Below are 16,195 nucleotides of genomic sequence, written 5' to 3'. Positions count from 1 at the left end.
GCTTCAAGAAAACATAAATGCTATAAACCAGAAAAACAGGTTAAAAAAATGAATTTGTTGAAAATCTTGGAGAGTGGATGCAAAGAAAAAAAGGAAAAGAGCAGACATGCTAAACTGAGCCAGAAAGTGAAGACTACATCTTTTTCTTTGGGGGAGGAGGGTGCTGGGTTTTGTGAATGAGAAACTTTAAAAGAATGTAAAGGAGACCTGCCAGACTTTAACTACCTAGGTATCACATTTATAAACAAAGACTTAACTTGTCAGGACATTATACTGGAGGCAAATTGTCATTTCAGAGTGAAGAAGACACCATTAGAGTGGTTATTTTGGGTTTGGTGCTATCTAATAGGATTATCAGTACGAAGAGAGGTCTTCTGCGGAAAGCAGCCACAAAATAGATTTGTTAGGAAAAATTAGATATGACAGCTACAGAAATAAAACAAATACCCTTCAATTGTACCACACCCAAACCAACAGATTTCAGCAAACTCTGGAAATTGGTTAAAGGTCTTTTTGAAAGATGACTTGAGGATAAATAAATAGGTGCTATTATGATAGCAGTTTATGCAGGAAGGTTACAATAAATGAAAAATTGTCCCAAAGGCAGGAATGAATAGGCCATTGCACTTGGAAATCTTCAATGACTGGCTGTCAAAAAGTAATCATACAAAAAAAAAAAAAAAAGCAAGGTCACATAACAAAGGAAAAATATAGACACAAAGTACTTACATCAGAAAAAGTTGCAGTATAAAACAAGCTTCAAATTGCAAGAGACAAAAAGAATAAAAATAATTTTAAAATACATGATAAATAAAACCAGAAAACAATCTGATCAGTGGTAACAGAAAAGGAGAGAGAGAATTAGTGCAGGGAAAAGTAAAACAGCCTTTGTAAAATGGTAAATCTTGACAAGACATTCAAGACCACTTAAAGAAAAAAACTGGATTGCATGACAAAATATGCAAAGAATACATTAATGAATATTTAGATAAGATAGATGCGTTCATATTGGCTGGGCCTTATTAAATTCAGCTTACAGAAACTAGACAGCGATTTCTGAATCATTAACTATTATGTTTATGAGCTTCTGGAGAACAGGGCTGGTCCAGAGGAGTGGAGAAAGGCAAATACAGCATGTGTCTCTTAAGGAAGAGAAAAGGAAGAACTGATGGAATGACAGACCAATCAGCCTAATTTTGATTCCTGGGAAGATTATGCAATAAGCTACTAGACAGATAATTTGCCAGTGTGCACATAATTTCCAGAATAGACCCCTCTTATTGCAAACTGTAATCCTACAAAGAAAAAAAATCCACCCAAACCAAAAATACACAAAACATGTTTGTCAAACTAGTTTATATATAAAAAAAGTTTTTACGGGGTAGGTGGCCTGGTGGAGTACAGAATATGCGGCAGTTCACAAAATACACAAGAAAATTTATTTCTGGCATTTCTGTGCCAAGAGAGATAAAGAGAGTCAATAGTCTTCAACAGAGAATCAATCCACGAGGATATAGTGATAAATTATGGACAGCCACTTTCAAAACTGACCCAGGAGAATTACTGTAATTGCCAGCGAGAGGCAGAAGTTACAGAATAACATGTTTTTCCCCAATAATAAATGAAGCTTTGTAAACTGATTTCAAGACCAGCCAGTTGTATATTCTCTGCAGGCCATATAGGGCTAGATTAGACAGGCTTGTGACTCACATAATTGTAAAGGTTGGACAGAAACCTTTGAAAATTATCTGGTCCAGCCTCCTGCTGGAAGCAGGGCCAACTTTAAAGACAAATCCCTCTTCAAACTTAGGTCAGGCTGCTCAGGGCTTGTCCAACCAAGTTCTGAAAATCTCCCAGGATGAAGATTTCAGTCTCTCTGGGCAACCTGCTGCAGTGTTTGATAACCCTCAGAGCTGAGAAGTTTTTCTCATGATCACACAGAATTTCCCCTGTTGTAGCCTGGGTGCGTGCACCAGTCCTGCTCCATCTTCTTTATAACCAGCCCTTTGGCAGTGCAAGTTCCCCTTTAGCTTTCTCTCGTTCAGGCTGGAAAAGGCCAGCCTCTCTCAGCTGCCTCTCAGTATCATAGTCTAGCTGCTTAAACGTCTGGGTGGTCTCAGCAGGACTTGTTCCAGCTTGCCACCCTCTCTGTTGTACTGCAAAACCCGTGGGCACAGCTGCCTGCAGCACTCATCCTCTACCCTCCCACTGCAGGGGAATAAACTGCTGCCAGACAGAACCTGACACAGAGGGAAAGCCAAGTCCTTCTCTCACCTTATTAATCCTGGCGGCAAGTGCTCTAGAGATGAACTTGTTTCCTACCCCATATGCACTGATACAAGGTGGGAAATCATTCTCATCCTACTGTAACTTCCCCTGAGGGGAAATATAGCTAAACGACCAATTATCACAAATGTGTATCAATTCAACAAATGTATTTTACACTGGTGAAAGAAATCAATGCGAGTTTTCATCACCGTATTGACTCTTATGTTTCTCTAGACTAGTATCTCAGGTAAACTGCAGATTCTATTTTTTTTTCTCTTTTTCATGTTCAGAAAAATAAGAATAGCATAAAAGAATAAAGCCTCTCTCTTGTACTGCCTAAAACAACCCTCAGACAAAACAGTGCAGAAAACATCTAGCAAATTCCCAGGTCACTGCAAAGAAATCAAGCAAGACCAGTTCCACTTGTGAAGTTTCTCCCACAGTAGGTCTGTTGAAAGGCAATAAGCCTTCAGTTGCCAAAGGACTGAATTCACAGTAACCTCTGTACATATATGGTTGAAGTATTAAAGCTCACAGTGCATGACTAAAGGAAAACCAACTAGTCCCTATTTTTAGACTGTCTCAGACGTTCTGTCTGTATTCTTCCATCTACATTTTAAACTCTTCTGGCTCTAAAAATGCATGATTTTTGGCAGAGAAACAAGCCAAGGTGAAAACATTTCTAAACATTAGCTGATCATGCGTCTTCATCAGTCATGATGTAAGCACTCTTAATACTGTACAAACCGCAGACACAAGCTATTTACAGTGCCTTTGTAAAAGCCAAGAAAAAAAAACCCTAGAAAAGTCATAGGGATTTGGAACCTGCATGTCCTGAAAAATCCACAGTCATGATCAATGAAAGCAGTCAGCTCTGCCTGTTCTCTAAAATAGTTTCAAGCTGGAGCATTCAGTGCAATGGTATTTTATAGTGGAACAGAAAATTAATTAAATTTGTTGTGTTCACCTCCTAGCACAGACTGTAGGACTTGTATTTGGGTTTACATCCAGAGTTTCTAAGAAGGGTATTCCTCACACCACCTCAGAGCCAGCACCGGGCAACTCCGTGACTTCAGCACTTTTTGTACTGGGGCAGGGCAAATACACCTCCAGCTTAGTATCCTGTCTTCACTGGCACCCAGAAGTAGATGTGTGGAGAAAACTAGAAAAGTGGTATTTCCTTCAAGATATCCTTGACATTTTCAGCCAGGGCTTTCTGAGCCAGAGGTAAATTACCTGCATAGTTGCTTTGTTGGATTTCTCTTCCATGAATTTATAAAATTGGTTTTTTGAAGCCTTCTAAGCTTTAGCCAAAATCAGTATCGTTGACAAGTTGACCACATGCACTGTTGATAGGTGACTCGCTGGTATGTTCTGAATCTGCCACATTATAATTTCACTCCTCATACTTATGAGGAACAATGAACCTCTTTACATCCCTTCATGCCACTCACTTTTATAACATTCTGTCTCCCACCTTCCCCCTCATTAATTATTTTTTTCTAGGCTGAAGAGCCCTGCTCTACTTAGACCTTGGACTACAAGGACCTTAGTCCTTGGACTACACCCCTCCGTACCTTTGATCATCCATGCTGCCTTTCTCTGTACCCTTTTTCTAGATTTGTTTTGTCCTTTTTGAGACACCAGAACAGCATACAGGATTCAAGACAAAGGCAGCAGATTCATACAATGATATAATGATATTTGCTTTTGTTCTCTTTTCCTTTCCTAATAATTCTTAATGTCATATTTGCTTTTTTGATAGCTGCTCAGTACTGAGGTGACATTTTCAGAGCACAGCCTATTATAATTCAGAGATCTTATTCTTGAGCGATAAAACCAAGAACACAGCACACCATTGCGGATGTAATGGGAGAAGTGCTTTTAACATGTACATTATTTTACATTTATGAGTACTGATATTTTATCACTCATTCATTCAACATTTTTCTGCAATTGCCTTTTGCCCATCCCTAAGAGCAACTTCTCCCTCCCCTGCTGTCACCTTTCGCCAGGATTGTGATAGCAGCAGAGAGGATAAGATTTAGATTTAAGGAGGTCACTGCAAAAAAATCTCAGTGGTTATAACCCTTACATATAGATCTTGGAAACTAGTTTAGTTTTTCTGGTAATACGAGCTTTTTTCCACCATCTGCAATTATGAATCAAAGGGTTAGAAAAAATATTTTTTTATTAAAGGCAAAAAGAAATCTCTGAAAAGATAGATAAACAGGGTAACGGACATCCTTAAGTATAACTAGAGCAAAAATATTTCACAGGCTTTTCCTTTGGAAAGTGAGTTCTATGTGAACTGTTTTCTACACTTGTAGAATACTTTAATCGATGTTTAAATCATACTGGATAGCGAAGTTCTTGAATGATCATTTGATCCATCAGTTTAACTTTGTACGAGCTACACACCTCTGCCTGCCACTCCTGCCTTGCACCTCTCCCTCCTCTAATAATTTCTTCTGCTCATGATGCTTTGAGCTGAGATTTGTTTTGATAATCTCTTCCATTTAGTTAATTCCAGCACCTCTGCCAAGTGTTGCCATTTCTGTTCTTTGAATATTGTGTGTAATGTAAAGAATTAAACAGTTTCTCATTCCACAGGAGGCATTAAGATGGTTTTACTGTTCCTCTGGAGCAGACTACCCTGCAGGTCTTCTTTTCAGCCTTTGCATTCCCATGACAGATGATACTGCCTAGGTTTAAGGAGACCGAAGACAGCTTGATACAATTTTTTTGTATTGTATTGCAAGTACAAAATTTCCTGATGATATTTAGTAAAAACAAACAAACAAACAAACAAAAAAAAAAAACTAAAAAAAAAAAAAACAAAACCACAAACCCATGTGTGAGGCTACATACGCAATACAAAAGTGTTTCAGGCCTGTCACTAACAATCTCCATTTATTTTCTTTTTGACTTAAGAAAAATCTGAGGCATGATTTCCCCTTAGAAAAGCTCTGTAAACTCCATCCAGCTGCACACTATCGACCTAACAGCCTACCCGCTTCACAGATTGTTAAGATTCATGATTGATTTGTTGTTCCCTTTGCCCTGTAGTTTCAAACACTCCTTCTAACACACAGCCTGCCATAGGCGTGCCCTTGAATGAGGAGATATCCTAAGCCCTTCCTTTGTGCTCCACATGCATGTGGACGCATGGAGCCATTTAGTCTTCCCACTTACTCCTGTAGAAGCACTCTGTGGTTACCTATTGGTCCTGTAGACTCTCTGCAAGGCTTTCTGTTGCTTATACATGCTGAACAATCTTGATTTTATTTTAAATGCTATTAACAAGTTATTTTTCAAGATTTTATTGGAATGTCATAACATTTTTATAGTGAAGCATAGCGTGTAGATTTTTCTAGTTTCCTTTCTTAAACCTTCTGAATATCGATTTCCTAGTTAGTAATTTCTCTAACCCTTCTATTTAATGACACCTTTTACTACCCCACTAAAATCTGTTTTGATATGGTATTGTGACTTTTAACTGAGCCTCTAATTTGACATTTTAAACTTAAAGTTATCCCCATTACATCTGAATGTACTATACCCTTGTGAATGGTCCTTTCAATTTCCTTTCGATGGACTCCTCATTTTAACATAGATCTTCTTTTTAAGTTAGGCAGCAACATAATGAATTCTGTTCTTGCCTGAATATTGAATCTAATTACATTATAGTGACCTAAAGCGCTGGAAAGTAGCTCTTTGCAGTAACATTTTGAACTGGATCCTGCATAGTCTTTCAGATCAACTCACAAATTTCGCATTTTCTTGTGGTTCCCTGAGTAGCTGTTACATGGGACAGTCATCTGTGGGTTTTAAAAATTTACATTTGGAAACACCTTTAACCTATCTTCAAAGGGTATAATGGAATTTTTCTGTTATATTTGTATTTTTTTGAGTGGTATGCTTTATGGCATACTTCACTGAATACATTTCTTAGATTCAGATACTAAATTCTTACTTCTATTGCTGAATACTAATTCACTACTTTAAATTGTTCTTCATTATTGAAGAATATCCGCAAAAGTGGATGGATAGGGAAAAAAGCATTATAAATAGTAGCAATGTTTTCCGTGAAGTTCAAAAAATGTCTTTTACAACTTTGACAGTACAGTTGTACGTCTTTACTCCATCTTTTCTTCCTTTATCCCATTCTGTTTCTGCCTTTTTCAGCTGCCACTCTACTCTGAAATTCTCTAATCGCTCTTGAAGTTCAATATTCATATTCCCATTGATTAAATCAGGAGTAAAGAAAGACAATTCATAGGAAGACCAAAGCACTAAGCAGCCTATACCCATGAGCAGCTAGTACCACTAGTGGCAGACGTAATGATTTACAAAAGAAATTCTATAAAAAGACTTAATTTGAAAGACACATTCTTTGCTACACTGTAGTGGTCTGTTTAACAGTGTTCTTTGAGAGACTGCCACTTTCCTATAAAAAAAGACACCTAGAGGAGAAACCTAAATTTTTTAAAGGAACGTAGGTGACCTGTTTTCTCATGCTTACTTCTTCATCCTTCATTAGGGCAAGAGTCATAATTTTATCCAAGGAGGCCACTATCCTATACACTGAGAACCCTGGCATCAGAAAAATGTCTGTACAAAATCACCTCGGAGCCTGATTCCTATTTGTCATTCTTAATGCACACGGAAAGGGAAGCTTTGATTTACCAACTACATTATTCAGGAAAAATTATTTTACACATATGAAAGAATTTAACGCTATTAATTACGACATTTTTCATTAAAAGCCCCATGACATAAATTGCTTTGCAAACAAGGAAAGGTAGAGAGTACTGAAAGTTATATGAACATTGTTAAAATCTAGCAAATCAGAATACAATTTTGCTTAATGTATGATTTGCATGCTTCAAGAACATAAAATCCCCAAAATTACTACATAAAGGTAAAAATATTTACTCCTAGCTGTAATGTTCTCATATTCTCTTTTAAATTTTTGTTTCAACAGTTTTAAATAAGGTGGTGAATGAAGGGTTAATTTTAGCCATCAGTAGGACTAAGTAATATACCCAGGGACATGAGAAGTAGAGGTTCAGACCTCCATTCTGCCAAGATTTCAGCCCATGCCATTCTGAGGCAAGTTGTTTCCACCTCCCGTTACGCAAGGGTTAAGAAATTCATACCAGGGATTTACAGTTCAGCCTCTTTTGCAGATAGAAATATTGAATGCACATCCCTCATTCTGGGACACGGTTCAGTCACTTCTGAGAAAACTGACCCCACCAGCAGCTCCTCATTCTCTAAAAGGCTTGTGAATTTAAGCCAGGGTTTTTACCGAGTGTATAAAAGAGAAGCCTTGCTATTTGAACACACATGTTCATTCCTTAAAAAGTCTAAAACGTTTTTTACTTTTGCTTGATTTGGTTTAGTTCTGACCAAACGAAAAATATTCTATAAAAAAAATGTTATTTATATCCCAAAACCCTTTTATCACAGCAATGAAGACTGGAGATGCGGCTGTAAATGATGTGATGGATTTATATAATCTTAGAGGCCTATTCTGTCAGTGCTCACCTGGTATATCCATGACTGATGCCTCAAAAGAACAAAACACAGCGCTTCATTAAACTCAAAAAAGCCATAGACTATATATGACTATATGACCCCACAGGAAAGAAGAAGATGAAAATAAACAAATACCATTTTAAGTTTAATAAAAATGGTAAAATATTTAGTTTAATAAAAAGATTTAAAAGGTGTGTCTGTAATCTTATGTGCATACCCTCAGAAAAAAAAAAATTAAATAAACTCTTTGGCAGCCAAAACTGACATAAAACATTACAGTTTAGCCCATAAAGTATAATAGATCTCAATTTGTTTGTGGCAGAGAAGCCTTATGTGTAATGAAAAAGTATACTTCTCTGCCATCTCTCAATATGTCTCTGAACAGTTATTGAAAAGATAAAATAGTCCAAGCTCATTCAAAATAAATAAATAGATCATACAGCTTAAATGCTCTTGCGGGATAAACCATTCGATAACATCATTAAAGAGTCAACTAATCACTGTAAAACAGACCAAGTTACAAACAGGACTTATCCTTTACCCTTAATAATGACTGGAAAAAAAGAGGATAACTATGAGGATAGCTGCTCTTCAACACACCTTTTTCTTGCAAAAGATACCTGTACTACACAAAAATAAGAATGTTCATTTTAGAAGTATAGTAGGATGATTTCAAATTCAAACAGCCATTGCTCTTCTACAAGGGAAATGAGCTTGAGAAATGTAAAAATAGCTAGAAAACGATTTCTATAGAAGGATGGTCATAAGTTTCAGATATACTTTTTAAAAACCTAAGGCAAATCATTTGTTTGGTTTCAATTCATAGCAGAAATATAAGAGAAACAGAGATGGGCAAGGAGCATGATCAAAGATAAGGAATGGACTTCTGTACAAAATGTGACAAAATATAAATTAAAGAACAGTAGCTCAGTAGCTCTTCCAGCTGAAAAACTGCAGGACACCCATGAAACTAGCAGATGGAGAAAGAAATATCTTCACACACTGCACAGTTAAGATACAAAGCTCTTTTTCACAGAATGCTGCAGATTCTAAATAAAGATTCACAAAAAAAACCCAAAACAAATCAGCTTTAAAAATTCATGGATGAAAAATATTTCAGGAACCATTAAATACAATGTCATTATCTCCTGTTCGACAAGTCCTTGAATTGTAAAATGCTGAGAATCCAAGGGCATTCCTAGGACATCTCAATATATGCCTTTCTTATTTTTATTAAACAATTTCTCTAAACATCTTGACCTTTGGCAAAGCTGAGATATAGAGCTAAAAGAACAGTCTGACCTACAAGAGATTGTTATGTTCTGTATTGTCATTTATATGCCAAACTGGAGTTTTATTTATATGCCTGTAAACCCTCATGAACTCTTCAAAGAGTACAATAATTCTCACTGCAGATAAAACAGCTATATAAAGCTATATTGCCTAACAAAATTAATAATATTTGACAGGAAAAGGTTGGAACCAACTATAATCTACTTTAGGGTGAAGTTATGTATGTCTGTCATATTTTACAACCTGCACTATGTTAATAACATGCAAGACTACACACACACGTGCTACAAAGTATCTATATAACATATAATGTATCACATATTTTAAATAATTCACACTACTATGCACAACATTGACATGAAACTGGCAAAAAAAATTGGAGAGTGCCTTACTATGTCTGGAGGCATTTTCTATCAGCAACCAAGCAGGCAGCAGAAATAAAGAATCCTCTCACCTTAGAACTGCTGAAATGAAACATTTATTCAACTAGTATGTCAGAGTGCAGACTGTGAAGCCCAACAAACAAATACATTTAACACAGCCTCCCAGAGAAGTAGGTAACCCCATTTTCAAGGAAGTAATATAAATAAAAAGAGAAACCACCTAAAGTACAGACAGACATCCTTGCAGTGTGGGTAAGATCAGAAGCTGAAAGACTGTGGATAACTTCATGTCTCTTCATCAGAATTTGAAAATATCTTATACAGTTTATAACTGGATTTTTCTTGCTTGTTTGTAGAAAGAGTTTATGCATTGCATAGTATTTAATAATAAATTTTGGTGCGATCCTCAACCTTATTTCTTTATCTACTGCTAGTAAAGAATGTCTTTGTTTAACACTACTTGCTCATGTTGCACTCTGGCTATGCCACTATAGCAAGAGACAGTCCCTTCATCACTGCCTCAGAGAGTTAATTCTCAAAAAGCACTTCCCTATGTTTGCTGGATTTGTTAGGAGAAGCTCATTAAACACAGTGGAACAACCCCCGTCACAATATTCCTATTCTATAATTGCCTATTGCTTACAAAATCCCACTGAAATAATTTACTGAATATGAACCTTAATTTAAACTTTACCAAAGGCAAACACTGTGTACCGTTACCTGATATTTCTTGTGTTTAGGTTTTCAACTGCACTCACCACATGCACCCTCTACCTGATCAAAGCTGAATCCTTTTTTTGTGACTTTTCCTCTCCAATGAGAAGCAGATCAAGCCTTTCATGGGTTTTAATCTTAAAAAACATAGACTAACTTAAATTGCATATAAACCTACTATGAGGTTTGAAGAATTACCACCACTGACACTCTCAAAATTAAGTCTGAACAACAAAATGATCAAATAATATTGTGAGAAAATGCTCATGGAATCAGAATTTGCAGCTGGGAATCCTGTAATTCCTGTCTCAGTTCTGTTTTGTTCAGCAAAGGAATATGCAGCTTAAAATAATAAACCAATAAAATTAAAGCACTTAAATCCGTTATTAACATACTTTGCACAAAAAGGAATGGTTATTCACAGTGATTTACATCCATTCAGAAGAGATTCAGGAGCCAGTTGTCAGAAAGTATCACCACAGTGATTGACAGTGGTGGAAAAAGCAAATACAACATTAGGAATTGTTAGGAAAGGACAAGAGAACAGAGGGGCATCATCGTGCCTTTATATACTGCACTGCACTCAACTCCTGAATATTGTGCACAGTGCTGATTTTCCAGTCCTTGAATGTAAAGCAACAAGAAGCTTTCGGAGGAAAGGACAAGAAAGATGTTCAGACATGCAGAGTGATTTCTGTGTAACAGCAGTCCACCCCAGAAAAGAGTTACCTATGGAGAAATGAACACAAACATAGCACGCTCCATGAAAATCCTACCATATAACCAACTATGGCATTCATAGTCACGGGATGTTGTGAGGTCAAAAGTCTACACTGATAAAAAACAAAACAAAACAAAAACAACAACAACAAAAAAAAACCACAAAAGAATGGAATATTCACAAAATTGCTATTGTTAATTGGAGAAAATATGCACCTTGGGAAGTTCTTAAATGTCTGCTTGCTGGAGCCTAAAAAGCCATGCCAAGGAAGAATCCCATTAAATGTACGCTCAATTTCTCCTACACTTTCCATGACTGGTCAGTGTATGAGTTTTGTTGAATACTTAGTCTGACACAATATAACTGTTACTATGCTTTCATTATTTTATCATTATTATCTTTTAAAATATTTTTATCCTTATTTTCATTGCCACATCATGACATTTATTCTGAAGGTTTTGCTGATATTCTTAATATATTCTCCTCTTGGCTAAACAGATTTTCTTTTTCCCGATTTGAAAAATATGAATCTCTGAAAAATACAGGAGTATAAATCATTATTTCTGAAATCCTGTTCTGACCTTCACCACACTCATCGCATGTCCTCCTTTTCTACTTAGAACTTTTCTCTGACAACTCTTGAAAATCATTGATCCACAAAATTTAAGTGACAGCTATCCTCCATTAGAAGATTAACTCTGTTTAAAAATTATTCCTTATTAAAAGTACCATGTCACACTAGAATGAGATACTTGGATTAACATTGCAAAATTTAGAAATGTGATTATTGTACTATTATCATTTAATGATTTTCATTTTACAGCTAACTTTTTTATAAGAAAGCCATTTCTCCATTTTATGCTCACACTGTGCCTGCTAGCTTAGAACTATACATCTAACTTTTGTGGAACAAAAATAGCTTAAAAAAGAGTCTGCTCAGAAAGAGAAATTACCATATTCATGACTTTTTAGATAAACTTTTTGGAAAGCAGTAGAAGATAGAATATGAACCAGAAAAAAGTTATTGTCAAGTTTCCTGATTAAACAGACAGGTCCTTAAAATAGCACAACTTGCTAAAAAAAATAAAAAGGAACATTTGTTTAAAAGCAATGAAACATAATTACAGACCAATTAGGTCTAAAACGCACATACAACATACAACAGCGTTAGACAGATGCACTTTGTTCATGCAAATCTAGTTCGTTAAAGCCAATAAGGGATAAAAGATAAATATGTGTATTAGAAAAGGAAAGTAGATAATGAAAAGCAATTTTCCAAAGACACAAACCTAATCAATAAAAATATTATTTAAACATGAATCTGTTGAAGTAATAGGGTGTAAAGTAAGCCACTGAGGAATACAGACTACCTAGCTTTCTGAAGCACCACCTCATTGCCCTCCTTTATGTTTCTCTTTGCAAGTGCCCCTATCATGAGAGCCAAAGAATAAGGTATCCTAGAGCTATGTCACAAGATGTTGAGAAATTTAAAATTTGTATAGTTTAAACAGTTATTTAGAGTCTGAGGTACTCAGTTTCTGTACAATGAGGTAATTGCAAGAACATCTCTGCATATTCAAATCACATTTTCTGACATGGCTTAGTCAATACCTTTCAGAAAACAGGTAGAGTGACAAAGCTCATTCTTTTTTAGTCTGAAAGCTTTTTCATAATTAAGAGAATCCAAAGAGTAAAATCGCAAAATAACCCTCTAATGAAGATTACAGCAGAGACTTTTAAAAACTTTTTAACCTGTATTTTAACAGCCTAAGTTTCACCAGGTAAATCTGCAGATTCATTTAGCTAACCACAGGTAAGAAACAGACTGAAGAGAAAATTTGTTCTCCTTGGACTATAAGCACTGTCACATACTGGAAACAAAACAGCTTTGGTGATTAGGTGACAAAAGAAGGGGTTTGTACCAGAGCACTGTCCCTATGGCACAGGTTCTCACCTGTGGGTAGAAGAACCTCATTTTTTCACCACAAACAACTGATCTTTCGATGTCAGGTTGGCAACTCACTGGTGTTTCTTAATACCACAAAAATTAAACATTTTAATATTAAGTTTCTTGAACTCTTTTGATGCCAAGTTTATGCCTGCAGTCCAACAACTGAAAGGAGGGTATTTAGACATGTAACATGGAACAGCACTTTTGAACAAAGATCCTTATGTCTTCCCTCAATATTTAATGAACCATGACTGACTTGCTTGACAGGGAACGAAAAGCGCATATGATCATCCATATAGACCAATGACCAGGTAGACAAACAGCTACGGAATAAAGTCTACTTTTGGAGAGCCTGTGCTTATCCTTAAATCCTGATGCAGCAGTTTGATGTATACGGGCAGCAGATCCTTATTACTTCAGCACAGAAGTGTCAGTGAACATTGCCTTACTATTCATTCCACACCAGACTCGCTGTTTTTGCCATTGAGATCAACATAGAATGAACAGAAAAGTGAACACATCAGTGTCTCAATTTTTGTATTTTATAAAAAGTGAAACTGATAAACCACCTGTTAAAAGGGTGCTGGACATCTTAACAAATGACTCCAATCAGTGAAGAAGGTTATTAGTTTAACAACTAATGCTGACACTCTCTCAAGCTGAATTCATGCACTGTGTCTATAATAGATTTTGATTTTATTTTTTATCTAGCACACTACACTCTGTCACCATACTTGCAGACATATAATATAAACCTATGGAATTAATCAAGTTTTATAAATACCTTTTGCCAAGCCAGGATTTCTAGGTGAAAACTGAAGCCTTTATTTAAAGTGGAGATGATGATTTTTGCAGAAACTTCACATCAGGATCTATTTCCTAAACCAAAATAGTTCCCTCAGATTTTTAAAATGGGTGATGACACACATTTTGGGGACATTTCACTGCAATGACATAATAACTGCTCTGCTGGGCTTTGTGGCCTCTCAACATTCACAAGAGATGAATGCAACTATCGCTGGTGTCCTCACAGTGTCATGGCTGAACCTAAAGACTGATAAATACCTTAATTATCTTCCTACTGGTACTACTTATTTTCCTCAGCAACCTCAGTAAGCAGTGAAGCACACCTTAAACTAAAGGCAAAGTAAATATCAGAATGTCAAAAAACAGATGAACAGATGTGTTTTTAGCAACACAGAACTATTACAGGGACAGTGATGACCTGCTGACAGGATCCAGACCTCTCTCCTTCAGGAATTTGCAGCCATCTGTCCACAGCATCTAATTCCTTCCCGTCAAACTACTTGCGCAATAGTCTAGTGCCTTGAGGTATAGCAGCAGTCAGATCTTCCCACTAAAAACTCTGCACACCTGGGAACAGAGCTATCACCTACCAAACAGTAGGGCACATAAAGGTTTCCTGAACTGAGTCCACCAGTATCCTGTGACTGATGAAGGAGAAGGTTTGCCATACTTAGGTGGAGAGACCTCAACAGCTACCACACGGAGAGTGTTCTCCAGAAGTATATGTACAGCACCTGGCAGGGTATTCACAGGGCATCCTAATGCGGTATTCATCTCCTCTTCCCATCAGCTGGCTCCAGAACACTGTAGTTACACAAGGAACTGCCCTTAAACCTTCATACGCCTGTTCAAAATTCTGCCTAGATGTTAACCAACAACAGGAAAACCCATTGCTCCTGTGCAGGTATTTATTTAGCCTGAATTGTATTTCCTATTCAGAAGTGATCTTAGATATCTATAAATGCTCATGCTGGCATTAAAAATCAATAAACATAGCATTCTTAGAGTAGAAATCATCCACAGCATTAGCTAATTCTATGATTCTTCTATTAAATAATACTTATGGCTCTTGCATTTTCCTGGTTAAAGCCTGGGGAGGGAAGTGCAGGAAACAACTCCTAGTGAAATAAGATGACTTTTATGTTCTTCCGAAAGTGAGACTTCTAATTAAAAAAGGCCAGACTGTCCCGCTATAGAGCAGATAGAGGGGTTTCAGGGTGAAAATAAACTGAGCCTACAACAGCTCAAAGTGGAGAACAGCTACAAAGCTGAAGTACCCCCCTAACGGAGAAATGAAAATCCATGCAAGGTCTGAAATAGAATTGCACCTTGCCTTGATTACACCTTGTCCTGAGAGAAGCAGCAAACCATACGAACAAGGGCAACAGACACCTTGTTTACTGCAACTGTAATGCAACTTAAGCATAGTTGTTTTTCTACTCATGTGTAACTGTTGTTGTCTACCTGTACTTTACTGTCAGCTGAAATAGCTCACTGTGGGTTTAACAAACCCTGTGTGTGTCTGTAAGTAGGATTCTGTGGCACCTTTACAAATACTTCACTCCCAGTACATGCTGTGCAGTGACTGAAATGGTATCAGCAGGGGGTTTCATGTGAACAGGCGGCCCAGGCAGAAAGCCACACAGGAGGAGAAGGGCAGGCAGGAGCACCATGTCACTTTTAGAGGGTAAGATGTGGTAAGAAGGGTTTCATGTGGTAAGATCTGCAGGTATGCATACGAACACCAATACCACAAAGAAAATACCAGGAGTGCTTGTTAAGAATAAAAGATACTTAGTTGCTGTGAAAAAAATTCTTAGACCATTATGCTATGAATACCGATAAAGAACTTACTTAACAACTGAGATGCAATAACAGGCAAATGTTTACATGACCAGAATGTGCAATATAGATAAAACCCTGCAGGTTAGCTACCTTTGCATTATTCTCAGCGGTTAGGGTGGATTTCCTTGACATACTGAATTGGAAAATAAGAATCAGGCTAAGTATAAACTGCCCCATTTAACCAACACCTAATTAGCAATGATAACTTCTTTGCACAGTGAGGTGATGGAAGTCTGTTTGGTCATAATATAAAGTGAAATTTCCCACTAAAATTTTAAATAAATATATTTAGTGGTTAGTGAACAGGTCTTAAAATGTTACATGCATTCACTGATTCATACTGCCTCATTTATTACTGGCTCGGTTCAAAAGGGATCCTCCCTATGCCTTAATAATAGCTATTGATATAGTGTTACACATTTTGAAACACAATGTAAACACTTATGTCTGATTCCCTTCATGAAAGACCTAAAGAGGGAGAAAAAGGTCTTTTCTTTCTGGACTTTCAATTACATTTCCACATTTGCAAATATAAATACGCTAAACAAAAAGCCAAGTGCAGAACTAGAAGAGATGTGATGGCGAATTTTTAACTGCATAAGGTTTAGTTTTGTACTATGAACCTTACAGTAATTCAGACCCTGCTGGCCTAAACAAAAAAAAAACAAC

General features: G+C 36.7%; 1 protein-coding gene across 8 annotated transcripts in view; it reads right to left on the bottom strand.

The window, feature by feature from the left end:
• The window catches only part of KCNIP4 (potassium voltage-gated channel interacting protein 4), a 433,458-nt gene that overhangs the window by 270,665 nt on the left and 146,598 nt on the right, over nt 1–16,195 (bottom strand). Inside the window, exon 1 of one of the 8 annotated variants that reach the window (XM_080371593.1) lies at nt 1–16,195. This exon is cut by the window's left edge and continues 30,015 nt beyond it. The exons of the other annotated variants lie outside the window; for them this stretch is intronic. The gene's annotated coding sequence lies outside the window, so the exon portion shown is untranslated. 8 annotated transcript variants of the gene reach the window in all.

The sequence above is a fragment of the Falco punctatus genome (assembly GCF_963210335.1).
Source record: "Falco punctatus genome assembly, chromosome: 1".
NCBI lineage: Eukaryota > Metazoa > Chordata > Aves > Falconiformes > Falconidae > Falco > Falco punctatus.
This window is presented reverse-complemented; position numbering and strand designations above follow the sequence as displayed.